This window comes from Cupressus sempervirens, chromosome 4 (assembly GCF_028749045.1).
Source record: "Cupressus sempervirens isolate cs-2001-9-10 chromosome 4, ASM2874904v1, whole genome shotgun sequence".
Lineage (NCBI taxonomy): Eukaryota > Viridiplantae > Streptophyta > Pinopsida > Cupressales > Cupressaceae > Cupressus > Cupressus sempervirens.
In genome coordinates, this window is record NC_143121.1 from 4,093,631 (window position 1) to 4,099,630 (window position 6,000).

Here is a 6,000-nt window from a genome sequence, read left to right on the forward strand (position 1 = left end):
CAGCCTTGTTAGGCAAACTAGCTCCTGGAATCAGATCTATTTGATGACTGATTTTTCTTACTGGTGGCAATCCATCTGGAACATTATCAGAGATAATATCTCCAAATTCTCCTAGTAAATCTGAAACTTCAAATGGTATTTCACTACTACCTTCTTTATCTTTTCTAGGAATCAAAGCATAGCACATGCGCTGATGTTTCATGCCATCTAAAAACTTCCTTCCATCAACAAGACAAATCCTAGCACTGCTACATACCTTTTCACCTTCCTTTTTCATGGGCTTCAATTTGTGGCGAACTCCATCCTTTATCAGAGAGTATGTGTTTGCATGTCCATCATGTATTGCATGTCTATCAAACTTCCATGGTCTACCCTACAATAGATGGCAAACATCCATCGAAATAACATCACAAAGAACTTCATCATGGTAACTCCCAATTTTGAATTTTACTAAACATTGTTCACTTACCAGGACCTTATGATCATCTTTTACCCAAGAAATCCGATAGGGCTGGGGATGTTTCTCCCTCTTGAGCTTCAGCTTAGAGACCATCTCTTCGGATACCAAGTTATCAGTGCTACCACCATCAATGATCACATCACAACATTTATCCTCACACTTGCATCTGGTACGGAACAAGCTCCTCCGTTGTCCTGGTTCATTTTCACCACTTAGTAGGACTCTTTCATTTACCAAGGTCTCTCCTCTTTTTGCATCCTCTGAATGTGATGATTGTGCATCCTCATCCACATGAGCAACCCTAGCTTGGCCCTCAGCTCTCCTATCTATCCTTCCTTGTCTTTGAGGGCATTCAAAGGCACGATGACCTTCTTCATTGCAATGGAAACAGGTACCACGGAAGCCTCCTCTTCCTTGCCCATGTCCTCTACCTATTCCTCTTTGATTTCCAAAGTCTTGATCACGGGAGCGGTTGAAACCCTCATTCCTCTGGTTCCTGCTAGTACCCTCATCTTCATTTTTCTTTTGAGTTTCATTGCGGCCTCCAGATGATCTACTGCTTCCCCTTCCTCCTTGACCGTGCCCTCTTTGTCTTCCTTCAAACCTTTTACTCAGCTTCTCTTCAACTCGTAGGGCAAACTGGTATGCTTCTTCAACGCTGGTCATTCTTACCAGACTTAGTTCCTCTTGGATGCTAGGTCGTAACCCACTGATATAACGAGCAACCTTCTCCTTATTTGCTTCTGCATGCCCCGCTCTAATCAAGAGTCGGTAAAACTCCTCTGTATATTCTTGGACTGATCTTCCTGCTTGTTTTAACCCATGCATCTTCTTAAACAAATCAAGCTCGTAGTCCACAGGAATGAACTGCTTCTTCAATTTGTCCACCATGCGATCCCATCTTGTGATTTTCTCCTTTCCTCTTCTAAGTCTTTCCAGTTGAACCTCTTGCCACCAGATTTTGGCATGGCCTTTTAGTTTGGCCTTTGCAAACTTAACCCTATCTGGATCCCTTATATCCTCATACTCAAAGTATTCGTCCAGTTCATTGATCCAATCGATCAACTCATCTGGTTTCAAATTTCCCGAAAATATACCCACTTCAATTGTAGGTCTTTTCCCAAACCTAGAAATGGCCCTAAAAAGCCTTTCCTCTACAGGATTTAGAACTTCCCCGTCAACTTCCATTACTTCCTCTTCATTGTCATCCTCACTATTGTCATCTGCGGCAATATTTGCTCTTCTACGAAGCTCCTCTTGCAATGCTTGTACCTGTCTCTGGAGGGCTCTAACCTCCTCAGGATCAACAGCTCTAGCCCTTCCACCATGCTCTCTTCGTGGAGGCATCTTCTAACTCGAACCCACAACCACACAGTCCTGGTGCAAACTGCCTCACAGTCGGCGCTCTGTCTACACACTCAGGAAAATCCGCTCTGATACCACTTGATGGGGACACAACCCAACAACCATAATAGACACAATAGAAAGGGAAAATTATATTAACTGAGAAAATAAGCTGGTACAAACAGTGCAGAGAAAATAAACTCAAAACATGCCCTGCAGGCTTACAATAGCATAAATCTGGAGAATATTTCTCCTTTTAGCACCTCCTCTCAAGCTCCAATCCGAACTGCCTTTTACAATGCCAGAAATTTCCTTAAATAGACCCCGGAGAGTTAAGGACTAGGAGTACATTCTAAAAAGTGCTAGTAGGCATTCACCGACAAAATAGAAGGTTCCGGAAGCTGCGTTAGAAGTCGGTGCAATTCTAGAAGAATCCAGAAACGGTAGCCAAACTTTCGGGAGGCATAACTTTTGAACCGTAACTCCGATTGACGAACCGTTTACATTTTCGAAAAGCTCTCGAAGCGCTCTATAGCCCTATGGACAAGCTTCGCTCGTCCCCCATTTTTTGACCCTTTTCGAGGTCATTTAATGCCCCAAACCTGACTTTGAAGCATTCTTAGGGGGTCTCCAAAACCTGAAAAATTGCAATAACTTTCAAACCGTGGGGCCTTTTGACCTGATTCTTTTTCTGGAATGCTCTAAATCTCGATTACATTCATCTGGCCAAGTCACACCTTCTAGGTCACCAAAATGATGGTCAAATTGCATGCTCCTATTTTTTCAAAATTTTTAAATGCACTGATAGTTGAACTATGAGAGTTGGAACCTTTATTTGAGCCAAATGGGTATCCAAAAATGTAAAGACATAAAATAGAAACTAAGTCTAAGTACATTTTTTTGGGTGACACAGGATTGCCCTTATACCTCTGGATGCTCCTGCATCAGTTGTCGATACGCAGTCACGAGAGAAGAGTGAAGGAGGAGTATCTGGTTCAGAAGTGGGTTCTAATAGCCAGGATGGCCAAACATTCCTCGAATTTGTAGATAAACACATTGACAAACTTTCCAAAGAGGTAAAGTTCCCATATCCGAACTGTAAAATCAACTTACAGTCATAAAATCCCAATTTCATTATGATTTAACTCTAGTCATTTATAAATCATTGCGTGGCAGTAGATACAGATATCAGAGAAGAAATTGGACTAAATAAAGGTTGATTCTCGTAGCTTGTTTACATATCATGGATTTCTCTGTCCAGAAAGACACCGTGGATGGACTGAGTGCAGAGTCAAAGAAAATTCTCACAAGTTTGCTGAAAGACGCCGGGAAAATTCATTGGGTGGGGGCAGCACTTTCTGTGGTGGGATTCGCACTTAGTAGATTTAACGACATGAGTAAAAACCAAAAAGAGTGTCTTGAAATTTTGAAAGCTATTGTTAATCTTGGGAAGCAAATTAAAAAATTGAATGAGCACATGCCAGAACAGAAGCAGAAATTAAACAAGGCAGTGGAGTACATCGTTGTAGGATGCTGTATGTGCACCTCTCAACTTGTCAATTCCAAACGTTTCAGGTCAGTTCCGTTATTTGAGTTAGTTTTGGCCATTCTTAAATATTACAATACCCTATTCCTCATAGGAAGCCAAGCCAGATAATTGATTTATGTGATACAACAATTACGCCCATCTACTATTTTAGTTTGATTTATATTTCTACAACACGCATGATATTTGTCTTTTAATTCACCTAAGTTGAGCATGATTGTAAAGAACATGTAGTCCAAAACAATTTTCACCTCTTACAAAATTGTTGAAGATTTAGTGACTTCTTTAATATACTTATTAAATCTATATTAATCTACTCCACTTATATAAACACCACAGTTCTTCTAATAGATCCAAAACCCTTAATATAGATCCATTTATGCCCTTCACAATGACGAAACAAAATTAATAATAATAATACATTACCCATTTAAGTCCAAATCTAAGGACAAGCAACCTAAATTGAAATGCTCTGTACACTTTTATATGAAACGAATTGATTTATTTATAATCATATCTACATGAGAGAATACACATCTACCACCTATCTATCATCAAAATCCATCCCAAAGTTGTCCAAAGAAGCAACCTTGCCCTTGGATTCATGGTATACATAAAAAGACTCCACTCCTCCCACATTTGATGCATGTTTACATAGAGGCAGTTGATAACAACATCTAAAACTATAAAACTATCTTTATGAAATTAATAAAATTCATCTATTAATTAAATAAATATTTGTACTTAATCAATTTATATTTTAGCTCTTCATTTGTTATTTAAATGAATATATTTTACATGTTTAAATAATTCATTATTTTTCTATGCCAAAAGCTTCAATGTAAACATTTAGCTATTTTAATAAAATTTGACAGGTAACTGAGAGTAAAGATGAAGATGATTGATTGAATAAAAAATTGACTGCCAGCTGGAATAAACTATTTACATTTGTGAAGGGTTACTTTGAAATGAACAGTCACGTGGATTAGTGTGCTGCATTTGTGTTGAATTACAATTCCATTAAATTACAGTTGTTGAAGAATATGAAACGCATAGAACTGGAGATGAAGAGGAATCCACCTCACGTACTCATATTCCCATTCCTTGTATATGATTCGTCTCTTGGATCTCTCTTTCTCTAACCTTCAGAGGTGTCGTGCTCACTATGCTAATCACATTAGGAAGCGAGTACCTGCGTGGCCTCCATTCCAATCCCTCATCCTTCCCTTTCTTCGCATGGAAGGACTAGCCCAAATATCTAAGGATCAAGGGCCCATGCACATCTTCGAATGCTTCACATCTGTACAATAAACAGGTATGAATTTTAGAGTTCAAGCACCCATAGCCCTAGAGACCTCTTCTATAATTTTGTTTAATTTAGATACCATATTCAAGTATATAAATATGTTGAAGAGTGCTTTTATAAGTCCTTATACACATCCTCTATTCTGTTAACTGGGCGATCTAATTCACACAACCTACCTTGGCCTCCAAATTTTTTTTACCCTCTTACTGCAGGCTACACTGGTGTTGACAAGGGCTACAGTGTTTGTCTTTGCACCTGGCAGCTTAAATTTTCAAAGCATCTAAACCTACACATCTTTCCCTGCACTATGTACATTGTAAACTCGCTAGCTCTCTTGCACGAGTCACATAGATGAAAAGTATGTTGAAATATAAACCTTGTTCTTTCATTCTGCCTTATATACAGATTCCAATACCTAATACTTTATGCAAGTAGAAGTATTAAGTAATTTAAGATCTTATAATTTTATTTTTTGGAACCAGTTCTTCCTTAATGGTGAGCGTTGAGGGCACTGCTCGATCCCTAAATGTGTAAGGGCCTCTTTCTCAACTCAAGCTTAGTGAGAAGATGATTTTTTATTTCCCTTTACCTAAAGAAAATGTCCACATTTCCTTAATTGCGGGAAGTTATAGAGTCTAATGATTCTTGGGGGCCTTCATCACTCTAAATCTTTGGTGGGAAGAATGACAAAACGAAAGGAATTCAGGTTTGTTATTGGGCTTTCCTTCAATCGCTCCATGGCTCTTATGTGCTGCAGAGGATCATATAGATGAACTCGTGGAATGTAATGGAAGTTATTTAGTTAGGGGTTTTTATTTTTGTGGTAAAATGCTCTGTAGATTCTATGATAAGTTTAAGTAAAATGCTATGTAGAATACATTAGGAGTATGATATAACCCTTTATTTTTTCATATTGGTTTACATCTATTGAGTGCTATGTAGAATATATTAGGAGTATGATATAGGTGGAAATTAGGGGGGAGATATGGTGAGAGGTGGGGAAAAGAGAAAGAAGGAGAAGTGGGAGAGGAGAGATGAGGTAGACATGGAAAATGAGGGGATGAGATCAAATAGATCACAAGAAAGAGTATCATTAGTGTTCAAGATAGATAGGCATGACAGACAATGAGAGTAATTATGGATGGAGAGAGAAGGGGAGAGAGAGAGAGAGAGAGAGAGAGAGAGAGAGAGAAGGGGGTAGGGGGAGTGGGGAGGTTCTACATAATAATAGGTGGGGGGTAATTATAGAATGGGACATGTGAGAGAGTGTGTGACAAGGGGATGAGTGTGAGGCATGAAGTAAACACTATATAAGAGAGAAAGAGATAAAGATACACAAGACAA

At 38.9% G+C, this 6,000-nt stretch overlaps 1 pseudogene; it reads left to right on the forward strand.

The window, feature by feature from the left end:
- Positions 1–4,464, forward strand: part of LOC149559643 (plastidial pyruvate kinase 2-like) — an 82,396-nt pseudogene extending 77,932 nt beyond the window's left edge.
- The last annotated feature ends 1,536 nt before the right edge of the window (positions 4,465–6,000 follow it).